The 16,010-nt window shown below is 44.3% G+C and overlaps 1 long non-coding RNA gene across 3 annotated transcripts in view; it reads left to right on the top strand.

Moving 5' to 3' along the window:
• Positions 1–16,010, top strand: part of LOC146072269 (uncharacterized) — a 167,751-nt gene that overhangs the window by 124,365 nt on the left and 27,376 nt on the right. Inside the window, exon 2 of one of the 3 annotated variants that reach the window (XR_014473020.1) lies at positions 10,662–10,793. The exons of the other annotated variants lie outside the window; for them this stretch is intronic. This is a non-coding gene — a long non-coding RNA (uncharacterized LOC146072269). The remainder of the gene's footprint in view (positions 1–10,661; positions 10,794–16,010) is intronic. 3 annotated transcript variants of the gene reach the window in all.

The raw sequence follows: 16,010 nt of genomic DNA on the forward strand, positions 1-16,010 counted from the left end.
TTCTCAAAACAGAAGCGCTTCCGCATAGCCCGGCGGATATCGCTCGTTATTTCTTATTGACTGCAGGGACCCCCCGCTGCCGCCAGCTTTTACGCACATATACACCGCAGGGCAGGTACCCGGGTGGCAAGGGGGGGCGAAATACCGCCCTCCAGTGGCCGGCGCCCTAGGCAAATGCCTAGATTTGCCTAGTGGTAGCGCCGGCCCTGGCTTGGTATCTTACCTTGTGTAACACAGTGCTTTCAGAGTCTCCCAGCCAGGGCTTAAAGTGGTCATGCAGAGGTGGGGGAACTCATTTCTCTATACCACCTAATTACTTCCCTCCCTTCCCCATTAGGCAGAGGCAGGGCCAGTGGTAGGGTTTTTGGCATCCTACTTCAAACTAGAATGCTTTTCTGTGAGATACTGTGCAGGGCCAATGTGGAAGTTAAAATGTTCCAAATCACCATTAGAGGTCGTGGAACTCAGTTCCCCTTCATTTTAACCCCTCTTCCCAGCCTTGTTCCATACAGATTGTACCCTCAAAGCTTCCATGTCTTCAGCGTGTCACTGTTATCTTCTGCACAACTGATTGTGCACAGGTGGATACTCCAGATTGCTGCAGTGTTTATAGACTAGCTGTTTACTGCTTGTGTGTCTGTCTGCAGAATGTATGCAAGCTCTTCTGTGAGCAGTCCTGTGATGCACAGAGTATACCACACAGAGTTCCCTCTATTCCAGCTACTGTACACTTTGTTCACATGACGTCTAGTCCTCCATTGGTAATCTCAGCTGTAGTCACTTGACTCTTGTTGCCAATTGAATGTTGAGTCTGAACCCACCAATCTCTGGCATTGACCTTACCATCTGAGCCAGTCCTCCAATCAAGGCAAGTCAAGGGGGATAAAAGCCCTGCTCAGGAAATCTATAATTGCTTTGAGCAAAGTCGCTGACCAAGATTCGCTTTTTGGCCTCTGTATTGGACTTCATGTGCAGAGTACCTTGTTTTGCCTACAAGCCAGCATATTTGTTTGCAGCAGGATCCATCCAATCCAGTTATCTGATTCTATTCAGTCCAGTTACCTGGTTCCATCCTGTTCAATCACCCAGTTTTATCCGGTCCAGTCACCCAGTTCCATCCGGTCCAGTCACCTGGTGCTATCCTGCCAGAATGCGATGCTGCAACAACTAGTCCTGATTGGTCTAATCTAATCCTTGTAAGCCATGAGTGGATCATGGATATTGCCAACTTAAAATGCCACCAGCTGATTGGCTGGGTTTAAATCTGATTCATGCTTGCCACAGCCAAAAACCAAGAAACAATTACTGGTGCCGCAACAATCTCCAATGGTCTGGATCTGGTAAGCAAGCCTTAGGTCCTCTCTATTTTTTTGTGGCCACCATTTCCTGTTTTAACTCTGAATGCCAACCTTCTGTTCCTGGCATGGAATCCTTTGACCTTTGAAGTTGGCCACTTAGTCAAAGAAAATGCAGTAGACACATGGGTACACAGTAACCTGGGATACTGTTACAGTCATCAAGAGCATCAGCAGGTGATTCCTCTCAATACAGGGTAGGAGGGGTTGCAAATCCTTATTAGAGGTTACAGACATGTTATTTTTATGAATGATTGCATGACAGTACATTGCTATTGGTCTGATTCTGCAGTGGGTGTCAATGCTACATTCAAAAACTCTAGGACACATAGGGCCTGCTTCATGTTTATAAGTAAAGCAAAAATGATAACAATTATGCTAAACCAAGTTGAACTGCAGGTGGGGCAGATGCATGTAACATGTGCAGAGAGAGTTAGATTTTTGAGTCAGTGGTGTATAATTGGAACAATGTGAGAGGTGAGACCCAGGGGGGCCAACACCACGCACACCACTCCCATTGTTTAATAATTACCCCTCTGGAATCCCACGATGAAGGCAGCAGCTCTGCCGGAATCAGTTACGTGTATGCGCAGTAGAGTCTGAGCCATCTAGTGCTCAGACCCTACTGGGCTGCGTACTAGAGCGGCGCAGTGGTGGCGGCGACCGGGAGAGAGGAGGGGGCCCAAGCAGTGGAGCTTGCACACGGGCCTCCTATTCACTTATAGCGCCTCTGATTTGAGTAGAGTGTGTTCAACCTGAAATCTATATTCCAGTGTAAAAATAAACCGGTCCAGTATTTGTAGGCTACATGCAAAAGTAGCCAGGATTTGCCCTGCACAGAAAAAATATAACCCACATAAATCTATATCTCTCTGCACATGTTACATCTGCTTCACCTGCAGTGCAACATGGTTTGATCTGGGAAAATTGATATGCAACTTTTTAACTTGCAGGCCCCCCCCCGTAAGAGTCTGGGCTCCGTAACAATGGCAACGCATACACCCTTTATAGTTGCGCCCATGGATGTGATGTTGCAAAATTCATTAGTTACAGTACATAACGTTGATCCAATTCTGCAAGCTAACCTCACTGTGTTATATTTTGATTTTAACAGTATAAAACTGAATCTCGGCTTTGGGAGATATTATTCAAAATCTGAAAAAATGTCAAAAAATGATTGAGCTTAATATTGGTGCAATTTAAATGTAATAAAATATTTTAGCTATTAAAATTACAGCATAACCTGTTCTAACCTAAAAATGTCTTGTTACTGTATTTATTGAATTCATGATGACATGTCTCCAACAGAAAGCCATTATTTAAAGAACAGCAGCCATTAGCAGTCATTAATAGCATTTTAAGCAATTGACCATTAACAGTCATTAATAGACGTCGTAATTTAATGACTAAACATTGTTTCTGATGTAATTGGAAAGGCTTGCATTTACTGAAGAAAGCTGTTAAAGAAACACATTTGTGCCCAAAAAATAAATAAAGCAGGGTATCCAGCCCTTATACCAAACAACAATGAGGTACAGCTATTAGGATAATGATTGGACAACACATGTGGCCCTTAAGATGTTAAAAGGGCCACTTGGATGACAGTGAATCCTGCCTCAAGTAAGTGTCTTTCCTGCACGAATGGTGTCTTTCCTGCACGAATGCATATCAATACAATCCAGAAAATTATTAATTATAGCATTATTAGTCATATATATACGTATATAGCTATTATGGAGGGGTGACTAATTGATTTCCCCATGATGACTTCCTGTGATCCAGCTGCTGTGACTTATGTTGCCCTCAATTAAAAAGATAGCAGAGGAAGATAAAGTAGAGAGAGAGAGAGATAAAGTAACTAACCAGCTCCTGACATTTCCAAATTTGATATAATGCTGATATGCTTCTAGCTTTTCCTCTGTACCTACCTAGTAGTGTGACCACCACCCTTCCGGGAGATTACTCCGGACAGTACGGTAATTAAGACCGGAGTACCGGGGGGTGGCGTCCCGAGACTATAAAATGTTCAGGAATAGGCAGCTAGTAGCAGCTCATTTGCTGAAGTGGGGGAGCGAAAACTCCTCACTCTGAAATAGCTTTGTATGCAGATGATGTTATACTGACATGAACTAAACCCTCCCATTCTCTCTCCACCTTATTTACAGAAATTCAACGATATAGCCAATTTTCCAATTATAAAATAAATACTACTAAATCCGAAGCCCTAGACTTAAATGTAGATCCGTCGGACTTAACATCACTCAGAGACACATTCCAACTCCGATGGCAAAGTAATAAGATCAAATATCTAGGCATATACCTGACTAAAAGCTATACAGATCTCTATCCAGCAAACTTCCCCAGACTAATAGCCTCAATTCAATCAGATCTTTCCTCCTGGAATAATCAATTCATTTCTTGGCTCGGACGCATGGCAGCTGTAAAAATGACGATTCTCCCTCGACTGCTATACCTGTGGCAGACCCTACCCATACATGTCCCTAGTAAAACTTTAAAACAGCTCCAGGGAGACGTAAATAACTTTATCTGGGCTGGGAAGAAGCCTAGAGTTAGGCTTCGCCTACTCCAAAAACACCAAAACATGGGGGGTCTGGGACTTCCAGACTTTACTAAATACTACCGTGCTGGTTATCTTGCTCCTTGCATCCTCTGGCATGCCCCGCCCTCACAGAGAATATGGACTTCTATTGAAGCCAATAGTATAGCATACCTCTCCCTTTATACTCTCTTATGGATCCCCCCCTCGAACCGCCCTCCCCCCTCATCGCTCCTCCCGACCACTCGTCATGCTTTAGGAATATGGGATCTATCTATTAAGTTATATAACTTACGCTCACGGCACCCCCTCTTGACCCCACTCTGGAACAATCCCATCTTTTTACCCGGTATGGATCATAAATCCTTTCTACCTTGGACCAAGCACAATATTCTCTTCCCTCTAGACATCGCCCCCTTATCATCCTTCCCAGACTTTGCTTCACTACAATCCAGATACTCCCTTCCAACAAGAGTTTTTTATCAATACCTTCAGCTCCGCCACCTCTATAACTCTCTTCCCCAACCAGACCCCTCCCTCACATGCTCGCCACTTGAATCTCTATGCCGTCACTCCCACCTATCAAAAAAGTTAATCTCTTCTATCTATCAATTACTCTTATCATATAACCAACCGCTAAAGGAACCTCACGAATTAGCGTGGGAAAGGGAGGTCGGCGAAATTCTAAGTCCGGCTACGTGGACCAAGATTAAATTGGCCATTGCTAAATGCTCCATATCTGTTCGCATCAAAGAAAATGCTTATAAAATATATTCTAGATGGTATTTGGTCCCTACAAGACTACGTGCTATTTACCCCACATCTTCCGACCTTTGCTGGAGGCAATGTGGCCAGAAGGGAGCTTTTTTGCATATTTGGTGGTCGTGCCCAACAATACAGTCCTTCTGGAAGGAGATACACAATCTGATCAGCTCAATCACAAACGTGCAAATGCCTCCATCCCCTTTCTACTCTCTTTTACTCAGACCACTACCACTTATTCTACCCACAACCCAAAAATTGATAAATCATATCCTTGGCACGGCTAAATGCCTCATCGCTGAAAATTGGAAGTCTACCTCACCTCCCTCTATAACTGCTGCGATTAATACTGTATGGTCTACATATAGAATTGAGAAAATCACTTCTATTTTACATGACACACCCTCTAAATTTATCGAGATCTGGTCGCCTTGGACCTCCTACTTCCAGGCCGAAGCCCCGTTAACCACTATGTAATGTAATAAAACTGCTCTAATAACCACCGACGACTCCATCACTTCTACAAATTAATGTTTACCTACCCTCCATTCACAACTCTCCTATCTAACCTTCTTCCTTAAACCTCCATTCCCTCTCTCAACTACATCTCCCCACCCTTTTAACTTACCCTCAAGTATAGGATAATTTAATTGTATAAGTCAAGTTAAATGCGCTGTTATGTTCATAGAATACCCTCAGGGAATACCTTGACTCTTAATTTGAACCTTATCTTTAATGCTTAACCACAAACATTATTATACATTCCTATGTCTTTCATTATAAAAACTAAGCATTGTTATATTGTTATATTTCTATTGTTTCCATGTGAACTGACAAAATGAAAACCAAATAAACAAATCTTCTAAAAAAAAAAACTAAAAAAAAACTCCTCACTCTGGTGATTTCTGCCAATGAGCACAGAGCGCTGTGTCTCTCGCCTGGGCGGCTCATCCGGCCATGCACAAGATCTCGCTATTGTCCCGATTCTTCTGTGCAGTCTGGAGGTGCCAGCTGCCACATCCAGGGATGGTGGTGTCCATGCTGTGGCGATATGGCAACCAATAGCTGTAGCTGTCTATAAAGTGCCTTGAATCCTTTTGGAGAAAATAAAATATCAGATTTATTAACAATTAATACAATTACTGGCAGTGACTTCCCATTGTCAGGCGATGCATTGGGAGGAGACATTGCTAACTGTTTTTATAACCTTGTGCCTCAGTGATACTATATCACATATAATATCGTTTTGGTTTCCAAGTTGTTGCTAGTTGGAGCAATAATCTCTCCGGTATGAGGACAGATGCTGTGACTTTCGCTGTCCCCCCGCCTTGCCCCTTGTACTTTCACGACAAACTATTAGCTGTGAAAGTGCACTAAGCTGGGTTTGAGCACAGAGCGTTAATGAGCATGTATTATCTCAGGTGGAGAATACGCCCTGCTCGGGAAGGTGTATGAACGGGGGGGGGGGGGGGATCTGAATGGATCCGTCTTCGCATTACAGACTTCATTCCCTGAGTTTAGTTTAATGAATATAGGCAGCATACCCCCCGTATGCTGCCTATATATGTGGGGCTGACATTTGGGGATAAATGTAAGCAGGAGATATCAGAGTTAACTATATAATAAACAATCGTTTCACCTATTTTAAGACAATTTTGATTTATGGAGATGCAATTGGGCTTGGCTTGCACAAGTTCAGCCCTGGACTGAAATCATACCTTCATACAATGTAGGTGGGTTAGTTCGGACATCGGCGCAGCAAAGGTATGGTCTTATCTAAAGGGGCATGGCTTTGCAAGAATGATGCTCCCGCAAGTAGCGATGGGCGCCGAGGCCGAAAATTTGGATTTGGAACCGTCGCCACGATTTGGATTTGTCAAGCAGCTGTGAAAGGATTTGGATTTGGATTTTTTTTTATGATAAAAAAAATGCCCAAATCACGTAATTTTTGCGTTTTTTTTTTCTTAAGTAATATTAACCTGAATAACATAAATTTCCAGCCATGTCCAGACAATTTTGACCACTTTACAGCTTACAATGTTGTTTTAATTCAATTAAGGCCGAGGTCTGCAGGAATCCGGACCGCTCATCTCTACCCGCAAGCCACACCTCCATTTTTTTGTCACAATGGGGGCATGGCCAGCAGCCCAGAACTAAGCAGAGCAGCAAGTGACAGTGGGACTCCCAACTGCGCCCCCCCCCCCCCCCACCTCCACCACCACAGGACACTGCTGCCAGCGGGTGAGACAAAATGGGACGGTCCAGCTAAAATCAGTACAGTTGTGAGGGATTCAGTACTGAATCCCGGCGGTTGGGATCCCGGCGTTCAGAATCCAGATGCCGGAATCCCGACAGCCGAAATGCCGACAAGGGGGGTACGTGAATCACCCCCCACCCCCACCCCCACCCTTGCGGGCTCGCTGCGCTCGCCACGCAGCGGGCCCGGTGCCTCGCTACGCTCGGCACACTAATTTATTCTCCCTCCAGGGGTGTCGTGGACACCCACGGAGGGAGAATGTGTCGGGATTTCGGCGGTCGGGATTCCGGCGTCGGGATTCTGAACGCCGGGATCCCGACCACCGGGATTTTAACTGCATCCCGTTGGGAGGTATACTGAAATGGATGTGCTACGATTGGATCATATCAGGGCTAGAGCAGGCAGTAGTGGTTGCGATGTTCCCACGCAGAGCGGTGCAAGGTATGAGTATCTGTAGGTGACAGCATCAGGAAGCAGTAACATCAACCATGGGTATTTTGCCAATGCAATTTTGATTGGTTTTATAGATGCACTAATTTCTCAGTGACCGCAACTTGAGAATCTATGCATCTGTCCCCAGGGTGACAATTCTGCCTCACATCTCACATACTTTACACTGCATGATGCTATAAATGTGACAGAGTCAGCCTGCAAATATGCAGAAAATGACTATAATTTGCAACCTGATTTTACACAGAATTACCTCGGAAATTGCTAGAAATTGGTTTAGCATAACTGTATTTTAAAGACACTCTAACCTCAAAGTGTTTCTTTGCCTAATTACCGTATGCCTGACACGTGGGGAAACATACAGTATGCTAGACATGTGCTGGTTTTATGATGTAGTTCCTGCTCTAAGAAGGCTAGGAGCAAATTTAAATGTATTTATGTGCAAATTCTACACAAAGAATACTGAGCATTTACTGTTATCTGTTACATGTCTGATGTTTTGTAATGTTACTCGATAGTAAATCTGCTCTTTTATCCCCTGCCTCCATTCTCTCTCTTATTCGCTACTCCTTTCTTATCCGCTGTCTTGATCAACTGTCATCAACTGTCACTCACTCATGTTGTACATCTCTTACACAGGTGAGAGGGGTCAGGGTTCAGGGGTCATACCAACTTTCACTACATGCTGACATGATGACATAAAGGGGGAAATTTACTAAAGAAAATTTGTAAAAAAATAGGTGTATTTTTATCCAGAAATACACTTATTTTTGACATTTACTATCCCGAAAATACGGCAATTCGTATTCGTATTGATGTGCTATCAATACAAATACGAATTGCCGTATTTTCGGGATAGTAAATGTCAAAAATAAGTGTATTTCTGGATACAAATGCACCTATTTTTTTACAAATTTCCTGTAGTAAATTTCCCCCAAAGGGCGAAATTTAATAGAGTGCGAATTTTAGACTTTTGCAATGTTTTGTCCAAATCGCAAATGTAATAGGAGGTAAATTGCGGTTAATTGCACATTTTTGAGGGTGAAATTGCACATTTTGGCCTGTCGGGAAATTCGCACACTTCAATTCACGTCCATTTGTTTTCCCATTATAAAGTACCATATATATTTGAGTATAAGTCGACCCGATTATAAGCCGAGGCACCTAATTTTACAACAAAAAACTGGGAAAACTTATTGACTCAAGTGGGACCCTCACTCGAGTATAAGCCGAGGGGGTATTTTTCAGCATAAAAAATATTCTGAAAAAGTAGGCTTATACTCGAGTATATATGGTATACAAATTGCAAATGTAATAGGGTGCGATTTTTGGTAAACATTACCACAAATCAGAAATTCAAATAGACCAAGTTCTGACTGAATTTGACAGAACCATCCATGTGGATGTTCTGTCTTTAAAAATTTGTAAAACCGGACTTATTAAGCCGGACCTGTTTCCAAATTAATAAGGGACAAAATGCGTAGGGGTCCACATATTTCTGAAACCAGCCCCGGACTCTTGGACCGGTCCTTGTTCCAAAGATACGGGGGACAATAAAACTGGGGGTCCCCCATATTTTGTAACCAGCACCAGGCTCCAACAGCCCGCTGTGTCATGCCACAGCCGGGGGACACTTTTTACATAAGGGCCCCCGGCCGTGACATGCGCAAATGACTGGATGGGGTACCGCCCCAGGCTTCACCCGTCCAGATCCCGATATTCAAAATTTGGCATGGCTATACTAGTTGTTGATATAGCGATGTACATGAGCCCGCTACAAGTCACCATGGTAATGGTTTCAAATCTCCAGAATGTTAAATCTGGTATTTTGGGGTATTTGATCCAAAAAGTGCTTTTAAAGGAGATTCTAATTAGATATACTGGTGCATTTTTACACTTCATTTATTTTGTAACATAATACCCTTAATGTACGTACAATGCTATAAAAAAAAACGTAGTGATAATAATAAAATATTGAAATACATAAAGCTTTGGCGTAGTGCATAGTCAGCAATAACGCTACACCAGATAACTAAAAATGACTAGTTCTCCAGAAATACAGGGTTCCTGGGCTAGGAGCCCGATTTCTCTGCTGGCTGCAAAGTTTATGTCAAAACTAGATTTTAGGCGTATCCGTTTTTTACTGTATGCGTTAAGTATATTTTGAAAAGGTTTAGTTTTAAATCCAACCATAACCCATAAAACAGTTGGTAGACTGAGAGCAAATGATATTCTAGCTGTAAATAGGACCTACAGTAATTCCTACCCGAGCACTATTATATATAATTGTCAGAGATCGCCACTGCACAGTTCCTATCTGTCTTTGCACGCACAAACTGGCTTATTTTATTACATTCTCCCTGTTCCTACACGAACATTGGCCATGCATCCTCTTCTGGGCGGCAGTCCACAATCACCTAACCAGGGAATTTTTGGCAAAGGACTATGAACACTTCTTGGCATCAATAAATTGCTGCTTAGCTAATTATAATAATGCAACTCAGCAGCAAACCAAATCGTCTTCCCTTGATTTTGTGTTAAACAGCTGCGGGGTTCATCGGCTGCATTAGTAATTTATTTCTGCAAAACAGTTTTAACGGCCCAGAAAACACATCATTCAGTTACTTAATACAGACTTCTTTTTACGTCCTCTAGATTAATTTACTGTGTTAATGTAATGTGTTCTATAAATAACAATACACATAAGGTGAATAGACTTTTAGCTTTTAGGAAGGATGTTTATGTGTCATGAAAAAAGCCTTATGGGTAGATGCATCTCTGCTTAGGATAGAGTCAGCCCAAAGTTATAGCGAATAACATCCAACTGAAGCAACATCTTAAGGGCAAAACCAAGACAAATGAGTTTTCCTGATTGCATGAAAAGAAAAAATTATTTGAAACTTAACAAAAAGTTTAACCTGATAACATTGGGGGTAATTCATTTGTGTTTGGAGTAGTGTTCCATGTAGCAAAGTACAGATTGTTGGTACAGGTGGAGCCGCTGGTTACCGGTGTGCCAATCGCCAAGTGCCAGCCCTCACGCATCCATGTCCGCCCATGTGTGCCAACACTCGCCATCCGCCAGATACCAGCGGATGGCACGCTGGCGGACTGGCAGAGATCGGCTCCAGCTGTACTTTGCTCATGTGCAGGACTTATTCTATACATGCGCGAAAGGGGTCTGTGATGGTGGATGAAGATCAGCATTAGACTGTGAGTGCATTTGGGGGCAGGAAGGGCCTCCGTTTTTTCATATGGAGACGTTTCGCTGCCATTGCAGGGGATGGAAGAGGCCAGGATCTTCGTCAGGTGTCAACCTAGAATCTGAACTGCAGATCCAGAACAAGTGAAGCAGTTGATGTTTCAAAGACTGAATTGCCACAGGGCGGGATGAGATCAAGCCGAAGATGCTGTAAGTATTCATAAAACAATGTTTTATACTGCATTCCTGTATATAGCAAGCTTAGATCCAACGGGTAATGCTGCCTGTAGTTGGCATTACCAATGGGCTTCTCTTCACGATTCCCCTGAGAGGGATCAAACCTTTTAACTGCAAGCACCCCTCGCAGCCGCCATGCCACTCTATGAATGCACAGAAGGATTTCCAGGCCCTAAACTCGGGGGTTCAGTGATGGCAAAAGACAGCTGTTCTTTGCATTGCATTTCTCAGTACAGTCACTGCTGAAGTTATATGAGTCTAGGGGGCCCCACACACACTGCACCCATTTCTCGATTACTTACTCCTTGCACTGAGAAAATGGTATAGCTGCCATTTTCCCTGTGCTTTGCGTGTGCACAGAAATAATATCACCAGGAAAATGGCCGCCACACAATTATCCCAGAAATCTGTGCATTCGCATTAGAGTCTGAGTGATCAGGCTCTACAGCACTACCGACAGAAGAGGGGGTCCCGACAGAGGAGCCCCTAAAACGCATCTCAGTCCAGTAAATACCTGAGAAGTACTGTATGTACCCTCCCTCGCCCTGGCTTTATGTTGCCTGCTGAATAATCCAGGCCTGCGTTACTTAATGGCATATATTCAATGCCGTGGGCGAGCGGTGACTGCGAGCAGGACTTTTTGCTCGCAGTCACCGCTCACCCTGTCAGTATTCAACTGACCCCCCTCATTCGCAAATTCCCCCTCGCTCCGTTTTTTGAGCGAGGGGGAATTTGCGAATGTGCCTCCAAAAGCTGCGAGAGCCAAGGCTAATTACAGCGAGTTTGCTGCATTAGCCGCGGCTCTCGCAGTTTAGGGGAATCCTCGCCGTTCTGTGACTGCGAGGATTCCCCCGGAACGTTGCATAGTGCGAGCGGCCGGCGCAGGGGTTAAACTGCGAGGATCACTGGTTTTCTGTGATCCTCGCAGTTTAACCCCCTCGCCGGCCGCTCGCACCGGCATTGAATACTTGCCAATATGTTGGACATTTAGTAATTGGCACAGCACAATAGTAGACTTTGCGGTTGTTTTAAAAACAGGAACTTAAAATTTCAAAGATCTCAGACATTTCTGCTGGTAAAAGCTAGAACTAATGCTAATTAAATGAAAACAAAGATGACAGGCAATTCATCAGACGATGAATACATATTTGCTCTTGACATATTTCATGCCGGAAAATTTTAACTCAGAATTGGAGATTCAGTGTTACAAATGCTTACTGAGTCAGGGGCCACCTGTAATATAATTGCTGAACATCCTTGACAGTGTTTGAAAGACTAAAATGAAACATATTCAGCAGTCATACATCCCACACATACCATTTAGAGAAGAACACAAAAGTTGAAATTTTTATTGAAATGTACGTTCTCCTGTCTCCTTGCAAACTGGAGTTTATCAGAGCGAGCGCTCAATGCTCTCATCAGAGCGGCATATGGTGCAGTAAGCGCCACAAGAATGTGGCGAGCGGGTGCAGCAAGTGCAACTGCTATGGGGCCCAGAGTTGAAAGGGTCCCACCTTCCCCGTCAGAGTTACATGTGTTGTATATATTTTTCATCATTGGATGCTACAGTACATGGCGCCCCTTACAAACGTTCGCTATGGAGCCTAAAAATATCTAGTTACGCCACTGAGTGCGGGGGGGGGGGGGTGACAGTTGTTGGCTGCTTATTTCTGAAGCAGCAATCTTATGCTCAGTGTCTACTGTACAGTAGATGCTGGGTACAGGATCCTTGTTAGGGAATATTTAATTTAAGTAGAGATGTGCAGCCTTTGATTTACTCTGATTTCAAAGCAGGATCTTATTGGCTATCAACTGTCAACTGTCATGTGATTTGGGACAGCCAATAAGATCCTGCTTTGAAATCAGAGTAAATCAGAGTAAATCAGAACCTGCACATCTCTAAATTCAAGACACAATAATACTTTCAAATTACTACAACACAATAAGAAATTTAGAACACACCTTTTGACAAAACAGAGTGAATATACATGGGGGACGTAATGGGTTGTAAAGTCCGGAAGCCATGCGGATACCGGGCGAGCTCAGAGGTTTTTTTTTTTAAAAGGGCATTCATTTAGAAGGCATGGTTTTGCCTTGTAAATGACTGCCCCTTTAATAAACCTCAGAATTCATCCCGCATGGCCGCCGGACAGCATTACATTCGGCCCATTGTTTAAATTGAATGAATGAATTTGTCTTATGAATAATAGTTATTAAGTATTTCCAAGATGTTACTACTTTATAATAAGGGTCTAGGCTCTAGTTTCTAGGGGTTTTGTGACAATATTGTACCTTTCAGAAATTGTATTAAGTTTTTCCATTCAGTGTCTCTGATGTCTATTTATCAAACTACCATTTGCTTCAATAAAAAAATATGTAGATTCAACCACTTTATTGATTCAGTAGATGTATTTAATGTATTTAACTCCATACTTCAATAGTCTTGATGAGAACATACCCAAGTTTTATCTTGAGCCAACAAGCCTTTGAAAATACTATATTAGGAGATCAGTTAATTTGTTATAAATACTGTAGGTAAGGCTTGAATTCTCCTTGCCCAGGCGGTGATTACTGTGGAACTCAGATAGTCAAAAAGTTCCATTAGATTTATAGAATTTACACAGAAATTCTCAGGGAGAGCTTCTAACATGAATCAGTGTTTTTTATAATAAATGACCCCTCCAGATGTTTCATGGATGTTGAGGTGGATGTTGAGGTGCAACAAGCTTCAAAAGTGATAAAATGGAGCCTGATAAACAGCCAGCCAATCAGCTCCTGCCTGACATTTTTCAAACACAGTCTGTGACATGGCAGGTAGGAGCTGATTGGCTGGCTGTTTATCACTCTCCATTTCATCACTTTTGAATCTTAGTAGATCTGGCCCTTTATCCTTTGCATGATAACGAAAATTACTCAATAGGTTTCTCGATTATTTGAATATGAATCTCAACCGCCTATTGACCTATAACCCACACTTACAGTATATAAGCTTAATACTAATAAATACACAGATAATTAAACACAGATAATTAAATTCGACAAAATAAATGTATTATGTGTCAATTACATTTCTGCATTAAACCCCCAAACTGGCAATAATAAAGCACAGATAAACTGGAATGACTCCAGACTAAGGGCCTTATTCTGATCGGTGCGGCCCGATCAGAATATGCGGCCGCGACCGTGCAGGCGAATCCCCGCCTTCCATACGGATCGCCACCTGCCGTCCGTACGCGGATATGTGGCGATCCGCATGAAATTGGACGGGGATACGCCTCCTCCGTCTTGGGAGCAGCCCCTGCATTCGATGGTCGCCGAACATCGAATGCAGGGCCGCACGCTCCACCAGGTCCCGCCACACAAGACCACACGGACACTTGTCCGTGTGAAATCATGTATGGGGGCGGGCAGCTGACATCCGGCGATGTCAGATGTCCGCCCCGTACCCACGCGTCACGGCCTCATTACCATGCATACGCCCCGCGTTTGCATGGGAACGCCCATGAAACGCGGGGCGTATGCATAGGGTAATGAGGCTAAGTAGCCCCTCACGCCCCTCTACGCCCCCTGTGCGGCGTATAAAGAATCCGTGCGGCGAAATCGCCTGCACATGCGCAGAGTGACCTCTGCACATGCGCAGACGATCAACATCGGCGGTCCGTCCGCATGCGGGAATATCCGCACCGATCAGAATAATGCCCTAAGTAAACAAACCTAAAACAACCAGTTTTTTTGTTTGTTTTACAATAGCACTCAGTTACCACCAGGTCATTTGAATTGTAGTTGCCACGTCACCCATACAGGTGATGCTACTATCAAAGTTCAGCAGAAAATTGCCTACTGTATGAAGTGATTTACTGCCATCTATAAGGACCACACTCAACACAACAGAAACAGGAACAGGAGGTGCATTGTCTTAAGGCAAAGAGACCTTAAGGTGCCCATACATGGTACAATATTCCATGCGTGTTTAACTAGATTGCATCGCATGCAAATCGCATGCTACTATTTCATCGCTGGTGGTACGCAAGTTGATTGACAGGAAGCCATGGCTTAGGGGTTTATAGCCGGAAACTTTCTGGGAGTGCCAGGGAAAACGCAGGCGTGCCCAGGTGTTTGAGGGGAAGTCATGTGACATCAGCTCCAGCCTTGATCAGCCTTTTTGTATCACAGCCAGGAGCAGGGCCACTAGTAATGTTGGGGCCCGGGACTGACCTTCAACCCGGGCCCCCAGCGGCACCCCACCCCCTTCATGCGCTGGCACCCCCCACCTCGCGCACCATGGCACCCCCGCCTCGCGCGCCACGGCACCCCCCCTCGCGCGCCGGCACCCCACATCCCCCCCATTACTTACCAGTGGTGGTGGCGGCGGCGCAGCAGCATCTTCTCCCGGGACTCGGGGCTCAGAGCACTCACTGCACAGTGCAGCCTGCAGAGCGCCAATCCCCTCTGTATCCTAGGCGCTCTGCAGGCTGCACTGTGTATTGTGCGAGCCTGGCCGCCGGGTGGGGGCATTTGTGCGGGTGCAAGGGGTGGTGCCGTGCCACTATGGGCAGCTGCCCGGGCCACTCTAGAGGCTGGGGCCTGGGACAGTTGTACCCCTGGCACCCCCCTGTCAGCGGCCCTGACCAGGAGTATGTCCTGAGCTACACACAGAATGCATACACTGGGAGAAACAGTAGAGGGTAAGTGGCTTGCATAAGAATTTGAAGCAAATCCACAATCCAGAAATGGTAAGCAAATGGGTTGCATGGGCCTGGATTTCACTCAGACTTATCAGTGGCTATCTAATCGCAGGCTGATTGCAAGGTTCTGAGAAATCGTGCCATGGTGATCAGGTCTGAATAACCCCTATGGCAGGAGTTCCCATAGATTTTGAATCACGGCACCCCAAAGCATCAGAATTATTTTGCAGCACCCATAAGTTACAGATTTCTCATTGAGAAAGTCAGAAACGAATATTAAGTTAAACAAATTGTGTTTATATCTCATCCCTAGGATCAGTTATGTAGTAATGGACAGGATTCCCTCCTGTTTGTGCACAATTTTACTATTATAATGGACATAAAACACTTGAATTAGTGATGGACCACCGACCCAGGGCACCCGTGCAAGTCCCCCAAGGCAACCCAGGGTGCCACGCAGGGCCGATGCCCAGGTGGGCCGAATTTGAGTCTTTTGAGTCTTTTC

The sequence above is a fragment of the Crinia signifera genome, chromosome 4, assembly GCF_055691185.1.
Source record: "Crinia signifera chromosome 4, ASM5569118v1, whole genome shotgun sequence".
Lineage (NCBI taxonomy): Eukaryota > Metazoa > Chordata > Amphibia > Anura > Myobatrachidae > Crinia > Crinia signifera.